Source organism: Oncorhynchus tshawytscha, linkage group LG25, assembly GCF_018296145.1.
Source record: "Oncorhynchus tshawytscha isolate Ot180627B linkage group LG25, Otsh_v2.0, whole genome shotgun sequence".
Taxonomy (NCBI): Eukaryota; Metazoa; Chordata; class Actinopteri; order Salmoniformes; family Salmonidae; genus Oncorhynchus; species Oncorhynchus tshawytscha.
This window is the reverse complement of record NC_056453.1, coordinates 14,810,642-14,820,366: the sequence shown is the minus strand read 5'-3', so window position 1 is coordinate 14,820,366 and position 9,725 is coordinate 14,810,642. Positions and strand designations below refer to the sequence as shown.

The 9,725-nt window shown below is 40.5% G+C and overlaps 1 protein-coding gene across 1 annotated transcript in view; it reads left to right on the top strand.

The window, feature by feature from the left end:
* Window positions 1–9,147: 9,147 nt before the first annotated feature.
* Window positions 9,148–9,725, top strand: part of pcdh15b (protocadherin-related 15b) — a 214,316-nt gene continuing 213,738 nt past the window's right edge. Inside the window, exon 1 of the mRNA XM_042305961.1 lies at window positions 9,148–9,525. The gene's annotated coding sequence lies outside the window, so the exon portion shown is untranslated. The remainder of the gene's footprint in view (window positions 9,526–9,725) is intronic.

Below are 9,725 nucleotides of genomic sequence, written 5' to 3'. Positions count from 1 at the left end.
TCATGGTCTGAGAGTCTTTTATGTGCCTTTTGGCAAAGTCCAAGTGGGATGTCATGTGCCTTTCACTGAAGAGTGGCTTCAGTCTGGCCACTCTACCATAAAGGCCTGATTGGTGGAGCGCTGCAGAAATGGTTGTCCTTGTGGAAAGTTCTCCCATCTCTACAGAGGAACTCTAAAGCTCCGTCAGAGTGACCATTGGGTTCTTGTTCACCTCCCTAACCAAGGCCCTTATCCCCCGATTTCTCAGTTTTGCTGGGCGGCCAGCTCTAGAAGAGTCTTGGTGGTTCCAAACGTCTTCCATTTAAGAATGATGGAGGCCACTGTGTTCTTGGGGACCTTCAATGCTGCATAAATGTTTTGGTACCCTTCCCCAGATCTGTGCCTCGACACGATCCTGTGTCAGAGCTCTACGGACAATTCCTTCCACCTCATTGCATGGTTTTTGCTCTGACATGCACTGTCAACTGTGGGACCTTATATAGACAAGTGTGTGCCTTTCCATATCATGTCCAATCAATTGAATTTACCACAGCTGGAGTCTAATCAAGTTGTAGAAACATCTCATGGATGACCAATGGATACAGGATGCACCTGAGCTCATAGCAAAGAGTTTGAATACTTATGTAAATAAGGTATTCCTGTTTTTGTATTTTTTATAAATGTTTCTAAAAAATCATTTTAAATTCATTTGGTCATTATGTGGTATTGTGTGTAAATTGCTGGGGATTTTTACTTAATCCTTTTTAGAATAAGGCTGTAACGTAACAAATTTGAGAAAAGTCAAGGGGTCTGTATACTTTCTGAAGGCACTGTATATATATTCCTCTTTGAAGCCATACAATGTCTTAGAACAATGACTACAAACAGATTCAAGTTAACATATTTAGCAAAGATGGAATGGGTCTACGATTTGTTATTTCGTTTCTGTAAGCTATTTAACAAACTATAACGGACTAACATTGGAATACACAATTTGAAGCAGCCACATTTAGCCATGGAGCACATTCTGATTGGCCAGTGCGGGGCCAAGCTTCAACACACCCACAACTGGTTTTCTTCAGCAAAACCCAGCCCTTTCGCGCCACCACCAGCACTGTGCCAATCATATTTGGTTGTGAAAATAGCTCAAATATTTCTGCACACCCCGGAACCTATAGCGCTACCGTCAGCGCTTAGATTTACCATTGCGTGTGGTTTGTTAATCAATTACAAATGACATGACCCTCCCCTGGACTAAATAAAAAATAGTAAACCCTCCAGCTGACTGAAATGGAAAAATCCCCCATTTTCTTCCGGTTAAAATGTTAATACATTTTGACCACTCCCTAGGCTGTATTCACTGTCATGTCCTGGAACCATTAATTGACAATCCTAGCCTTGTGGCATGGGGTATTATCCTGTTGAAAAAAATCCATTCCCAGATGGATACACTGCTGACATGAAGAGATGCATGCACCTGATTGGCAATGATGTTCAGATATCCTGTGGCATTCAAAAATTGCTCCACTTTTATCAAGGGGCACAATGTGTGCCATGAAAACACAACTCACATCACCAGCACCAACCTGCAATGTTGACACAGCATGATGGATGCATGTACTCGTGGTTTTCTCCATACCCTAGTCCTCCCATCAGTGTGAAACCGCAGGAACTGGGATTGATCAGACCAGGCAATGTTTTACCAATTCCCCAGGGTTCAGTGTTTTCATTCATTAGCCCACTGCAGCCACAGTTTCTTATTTTTTTTGCTGAAAGAAGTGGAACTCTGTAAGGTTGTCGGCTGCCATAAACCTTTTGTGTCAAGGTATGACCAGTTCTTTCATGGGTCTGTGGGCACCAATGTTGAACTGGACTGTCAGTCGACTAATTGTAACCCGTCTGTTGCTCTGCACAATTCGTGTCAGCCTCCTCTGTCCTCTTTCATCAATGACCCGTTTTCGACTACTGGCTTGCCGTTGGCTGGATGTCCTTTGGGTGGTGGACCATTCTTAATACACACGGAAAACTGTTGAGTGCGAAAAACCCAGCAGCTGTGCAGTTCTTGACACACTCAAAGCATTGCGCCTGGCATTTCGCTACAGCTGCAATAAAAACGTGTATGTGACAAAATTTGATTTGACCTACTGCACAACCATACCCTTTTCAAAGCCACTTAAATATTTTGTCATGTCAATTCACCCTCTGAATGTCACACATACACAATCCATGTCTCAATTGTCTCAAGGCTTAAAAATCCTTCTTTAACCTGTCTACGCCCCTTTCATCTACACTGACTGAAGTGGATTTATCAGTTGAGATCGATAAGGGATCATAGCTTTCACCTGGATTTACCTAGTCAGTCTGTCACAGAAAGAGCAGATCTTCAACGTTATATCCACTATCAGAAAAAAACTAAAGGCTGGACAGCACCTCCTAACTGATCTATCTAAAGCTACTCTTTGGTCTCCCATCCAGGTTTTTAATCAAGCCCAGCTATGATATTTGACACTGACTATTACCAATGTGCTATCGTGAGAATGATTGTTATGAGATTGCCACTTAAAAATGAAATAGATTCACTGTTGCTATCGAAGTCATTCCAAAGGGTAGGTTTAACAGAGTATTTCAGATTATGATTTTTGGTTGAGATGGAGATGTGAATCCAACATATCAATTATTCATTTGTAGACACACTGGAATTATAGCCAGACTTAGTCAGTGACACAGATGGATCTATCCAAGTAGAAGATAAATCTTCTTCAAATGTGTATATTTGGTTGCAGTGACTAGATCACTTTCGAAATACAATAAATAGCCTATTAACTTGACGAAAAGTTAACAAACGATATGTTGGATTCACGTCTCCAACTCAACCAAAAATAAAAGTTAAAGAATGAGAGTAGTTAAGTCAGTAGTGGCTCAGATGGACCTATCCAAGCAGCAGGTACATCTTCTTTAAATGTTGATATTTGGTAGCATTGGCATCTAAACACAATTCAACATTACTTTTGTAATGCAGTAAATAGACTAATGTTGAGACTATCTCACAAACGAATATAACATTCAACCTTACAATGAGTAACACATCGATGGCCACGTGTTGAGGTTACTGTAACGATACATTTCGTCTTATGTTATCATATAAAGCGTGTATGTTCAAGAAAGCGTGTGCGTAGGTTGTCACAGGTCTGTGGAGATCTTCACAATTGCTGTAATAATCTGCGCAGAATCTCAAATCGGCATTGATCACTTGCACCATGTATTTTTTATGGAATCTCAAATGCATTTATCACTAGGTGAGTGTCTGTTCGGTTGCCAAGACATCAAACAGTCCTTTGTGGCCCATAAGAAAGTAAACCTATTTTAGCTGTAATTCCATCCTGCAGGATTGGCTTTCAGCACTGCTGCAGGTAGCCACAGGCACAGCCTTTCCCTCAGACAGCCTCTCATCAGACAGCTGGTTACCTCAGGGCACAGAGAAATTATGCTGGCTGTCCATCTCCAACTGACTGTAACTGTAAGTAAACAGCATGATTTTTTCATATTCTTTTTACTTTCTGTAACTACAATATGGATAGGGGTCTTTAGAGAAACCCACTTTAAAAAAATTAAAAAATAAATCATTGATATGCACTGAATACAGGGCAGAAGGGAAGTGACAACCCATAATATCTCAAATCTTAGACTTTGAATCAATGTCTTTGGAATTTGACCTCTGGTATTCCGGGTTGATATTTTAGGAATTGTGTGCCTATTGAACTTACAGTACAATCCTTGAGTCTTTAAAGGGGCTCAGACAGGTAAGTTTGGGTGCAAAGTAGTCACTTTTCACATAGTCACTTTTCACGTAGTCACTTTTCCCACTGTGCTATGTTTCTGAGATTGTGTGTGTGTGTCACTGGTGAAGCATACAACCCTGCAGCCTCCGCCAGCCAGAGGGCCCCACAAGCTTTGGGGTGACTCACTCAATGATGCCAGCTCGTCATCCAATCGCTCCATTCTCAGATTGAGCGATTAATTAATCTCTGCCAGTTTGTCATCCATTGCAGTGCTCCTCATGGTTCTGGAGACCATAGAAACAACATCAAAATAGGGAGGTGCATTTAAAATCAAAACACTTTAGCTAACTAGATAGCTAGCTTGCAAGTATTGTTGTTTAGTAATGTTGAAAGACCTGATTTACCATTAAATTCATGGGCATGAAACAAATAGACGTAAAGTAACCCAGACTTAATCTATACTAATTTAGCTATTCAAAACGAAAAATAAATGAAAAAGATTTCAACAAAAACAACTATAAATTTAAAATATTTAATAAATGTACAGGAGCATGGCAGAACAGCAAAATGTGTAAAATAGCATGAGATTAGCTATAAAACTGCAAATGTTTCTCTGCCCAATGGTAAAAAAAAATATATATATCTATATATATGTATATATTTATATATTTAAAATATTATATATTTAAAATATAATATATATATATATTTAAAATATATATATATATATATATATATATAAAACAATCAGATGGTATAGTGACAGGTTTCCCCTCCTGTCATTGAGGGTTAAGGGGCTGTCCCATAGAGGACAGACTGGCATAATGACAGTGTAAATCCGACACTAAAAAAACTGAGAAGGATGAATTGGGACCAAAAAGACTCAACTTTTTAGATGTAGAAGAGTCTAGCTTATTTAGTCCCTGACGGCTGAGGACACAAGCATGCGTATGTCCAATATGTCCAATGTCTGTATGTCCTTTTGAAGAAATGAGAAGGAAATTACTGTTGAAGATATAACTTGAGTTCGGTGGCTGAGACAAAAAGGGCGTAAAAGTACAATGCTTTGGAAACGCGCAATTGCTTCAGCTGATTAGTCTGTCGTAACTGGAATTTTACCAATTACATTTCAGACTCTCCAAATTGTTGGGAGACAATGCCCCTCTGTGAGGTGGCTGTGGAAAACCAAAAGAATCCTCTGGGTCCGTAGTACTGATGGAAGCTCTCCTCAGATGGTATAGTGTCCTTGGTGGTTATACATGCACTCAGTGACCAGTCTATTGGGTATCCCCCATTGCCTCCAGAACGGCCTGATTTCTTCAGTCATCATGCATTCTACAAGGTGTGGCATTGAAAAGTTTCTAAATGATATCAAAGGACCTAACGTGTGCCAGGAAAACATTCCCCGCACCATTACCCACCGTCACCAGCCTGTACCGTTGACATCAGGCCACGGACTCATGCTGCTTACTACAAATCCTGACCCTGTCATCAGCATGACGCAAAAGGGACCGGGATTCGCCGGACCCGGCAATGTTTTCTATTTCTCAATTGTCCAGTGTTGGTGATTGCGCGCTCACTGGAGCTGCTCGTCCTTGTTTTTAGTTGATAGGAGTGGAACCCGGTGTGGTCGTCTGCAGCAATAGCCCCTCCGTGACAAGGACCGACGGGTTGTGCGTTCCGAGATGCCGTTCTGCACACCACTGTTGTACTGTGCCGTTATTTGCCTGTTTTTGTGGCCCACCTGTTAGCTTGCATGATTCTTGACATTCTCCAACAACAAGCTGTTTTCACCCACTGCCGCAAACTGTGTATTTGTTGCACCATTCTCTGTATAACCCTAGACACTGCAGTGCGTGAAAAGCCTAGGAGGCCGACCGTTTCTGAGATCCTGGAACCGGCGCGCCTGGCACCGACAATCATACCACAACCATACCGTTCAAAGTGGCTTAGGTCACTCGTCTTGCCCATTCTAACGTTCCATTGAACAGTAACTTAATGCCTCAATGCCTGTCTGCCACGCAAATTACTGTCTGCAGGAGTGAACCATTTTCGTGAACGGGGTGGTGTGCTTAATAAACTGGCCACTGAGTGTACATTACCTCATTATATCAACTCCTCAGTGAGTGGATCCTTTACATTAGATATTCCATCCTCTGCTTCGATATATAGATCAAGATAAATGTGTATTCTATACCTGAGTTGGTTTCAAAAGCCCTTGAATTTGTGCGAATTGTTAATCGCCTGTTAATCGCAGTCGAATTTACAATGTCACTGATGAAAAATAATTATGGCATGACTTGCCCTTTAAGTTGGAGGCCTACTGTTCTTGAAGGCTAGTGCGGAACTTGCAATGCAACGGGAATGGTAATGCAATAGAAAAGCAATGGGGGTTTGTGTGAACTTTAAAAGGTGACTGTGGGTATGGAATTTCTAAAATGGGACTCCTGTATAGTTGAGTAGTGATGGAGATAATAAATGTCTTCCACAATAGGTTGAGACTGGGGTCATGGGAAATCAAATCTTAGTGCATTTTAAATGCCAGACTGTGCATGGCTGAAACCATTTTTTAGAAAGACCATGTCTCTCTTGAGGTCAATCAGTCAACAGAGAACGGACAGAATAGCCTTCCAAGATAGGGGACATACTAAGCAATTTGCATTCATCTCAGTTTCAGAAAACAACAAGCTTAACAAAACCATTGTTGACAGCAGTCATACTAAAAGTGTGGTCTTGAATCTAACTTTAATGAAGAAGAAATATTACTCTTTTCACATATGCATTTGTTTAGTCATTTGTAGGCTCATGATAGCAAGGAGCAGTGTGTGGGAACAAACGCTCGAGCTTTTGGCACATTCTTGTGTATGCCACCTGTCCCCCAAAAATATTTGTATGAACTGCCAAGTAGACTCTTCCTGTTGAATACAAAACCAACACAATTTTAGCGAGAGGTCTAGTGGGTGTATGAGCACCCTTTTTGAAAAACTAAAACTATACTGAAACTATTATCTTTGACTCCAAAAGCAACTCAAATAAAATAATTTAAAAAAACATTGTACAAAAAATATAATCGAATAGAGTTTTCTAGCTTTTTTTTCCTAATGGGTTTTCAAGATTCTGAATCTGGCCGGTAAATGCTGCCAGGAGATGGGGGTGTTTCAAATAAACCTAGGCCGTGCGTCACTGTCACAAGCTTTTTAGTCTCTCTAGTCAAGGCAAAGGGTGGCTACGTTGAAGAATCTAAAATATATTTTGATTTGTTAAACACTTTTTGGGTTACTACGTGATTCCATATGTGTCATTTCATAGTTTTTATGTCTTCACTATTATTCTACAATGTAGAAAATAGTAAAAATAAAGAAAAAACCTTGAATGAGTAGGTGTGTCCAAACTTTTGACTGGTTCTGTATAAGGGGCTTCAAACCCCTTCATCATACAGTACATCATTCTTACCCCTCCTCTGTAAAACCATAGACCTCCTCAGCCATCGATTGGCATGCAGATCATTGATCAGCGGATGACATCGTAATAGTTGTATAAGCACTATTAATCACTCATTACTTATGACCGAGGGTGGGACACCATGCGTCATCAGACGTCTATTGTGTCTGTATCTATATCTTTTCTTATTGTTACTCATATTCAAATGGAAAGAGCAAGCTTGGGGATATTTACTTGTTGCATAAAGGACAATCACATTAGTTCAGCTCTTGACATACAGTTGTGGACTGGAAACGTTGGGCAATCTCGTCATCCAATTTGGTGTGGAGCTACAGACGGGATAATGCTAGAGGCCGTTTGTGCCATCTGTTGTGGGAGACTGCCACCGCCTTACAAGGAGAATTATAACAAACTCTTTCCCAATAGGATTTCAGAGGTTTCATTTGCACTTTTCTTGAGCTTGGCTCAAACATGACGCACTGTAACATTTGTGACAATGTGTTTTGTTTGTGGAATGGTCACACCTTCGGCACCCTTGACATCTTTACAGGGTCGTACCTATTGTTCTTCTTGATTATTGGTTTGAGGAGAAGCTGTGCACTATCATGAGCTTATTACCCAGCATTTGTGCGTAATACTAAGGCATTTTCACCAAAAAAGCAAAGGAATGCCTTGAAAAACTGATGGTTCTCTATGGTTAACCTTACATGTCCCTTGTCTCCAAGGACTAACCATTTATCAGCTGGCTGTTGTCCATGGCACTGCAACATTCAAAGTAAATGCTTTCTGGTGAAACTGATATCAGGGTTTGTTGAACTTGCGGGATAAAGATATGACGAGGACATAAGGCCCACTCACTAAGATTCTTCATCATCATAATCATCAGGATCATCGTCATCATCAAAACATCGTACCCTTAGATCAAATAGCTTGAGGTGTAGACTGTAAACTGTAAAACTAAAATGTTTATCCTCCCACGTCTGAGCCAATTTACTGTCTCGGCATCCTGCGACCCCTCCTCCTCGGCCTTGGATCATGTCATTAGACATGCCACCCGCTAATGCCTGACAGATGGAAGGTTTCAGATAGCGGTTTACCTCATGCACCCTTGACATCTAATACATGGAGCAGAAGGTTGTCATTGACTAAAAAACAAATACTGTTTTGCGTGCCATGATATTTGTTCACAAATACTTTCTAGGCTAATTTCCTCCGTTTTAGACAGTGACTCAAGTAAAAGTAAAAGTCACCCAGTAAAATTCTACTTGAGTAAAAGTATTTGGTTTAAAATATACTTAAGTATCAGAAGTAAAAGTATAAATAGTTTCAAATTCCTTATATTAAACAAACCAGACTGTTATTTTAAAATGTTTATTTACGGAAAGCACCGGGCACACTCCAACATTCAGACATAATTTACAAACGGAGCACGTGTGTTTAGTGAGTCCGCCAGATCAGAGGCAGTAGGGATGACCAGGGATGTTTGGTTGATAAGCACTTGAATTTGACTATTTTTCTGTCCTGTGAAGTATTTTGGGTGTCAAGGAAAATGCATAAGGTAAAAGGAATGTAGTGAAGTAAAAGTAAAGTTGTCAAAAATATAAATAGTAAAGCTCAGATACCCCCAAAAATGACTTAAGTATAGTACTTGAAAGTATGTTTTACTTAAAAGTACTTTACACCACTGGTTTAAAATAATGACATTTTGGTATGCTGAAGGTTTAGTTAGCATTCTATCCCAGATTGTGATAGATAGATTTATTATCAGAGATTTGGAATAACACACTCATTAATATCTCACAGAATCACCCCACCTGTGTGTAATGGTTGTTTTCATTTTTACTCCACTTTGACTTGTTAAAATTCTTACCTCTGAGGGTGGCGCTGGAGCTCAAGGAAATTATTTAGTGGCAAGAGATCCTTTGGGTCTCTCTCTCTTCTCTCTCCCATACCGGCGCATTTAGTACTAGCTCCGTCTTTCGGGTCAACTGTCAGGAATAGAGAACAACATCAAGTATCATTCAACTCTTTTCTGTCTCCATGAGGACTGAAACCTTCGGTGTAAAAGCAGAGAAGGCGGTCACTGCTCGCTGGTAGACGCAGAGGGAAAACTTTGCAAGTGCTCTGGAGGAAGCGAGATTCGCCCAGTGCGGTGGACGGGCGTTGATCTCGTCTCCCGGCACAGCATCTTAAGAAATTGTCGGAGCGTCAAAAGTGTAGGAATATCAATCCATTCATGCTTTCCCTAATTTTGCCCGACTCCGTCACAGGCGTTGCTTGGTTTACGGAGGAAACTTATATTCTATTTTGAAAGCGCTGTAGGAAGGTAAGTTCGTTTCCTTTCCTTATTTTTTAGCGACATCGGTGGCGATGCAGCCTGTTGAAATGTAATATTCAGTAGGCTATATAGGCATATGTCATTTCATGCAATGCATTTTATTTGATTCATCCCTCGGCTAATATATTATTTTGATCACAGTAGGCGAACAAGGAGAGCAATGTGCATAGATAAGCCTAGTGAGAGGT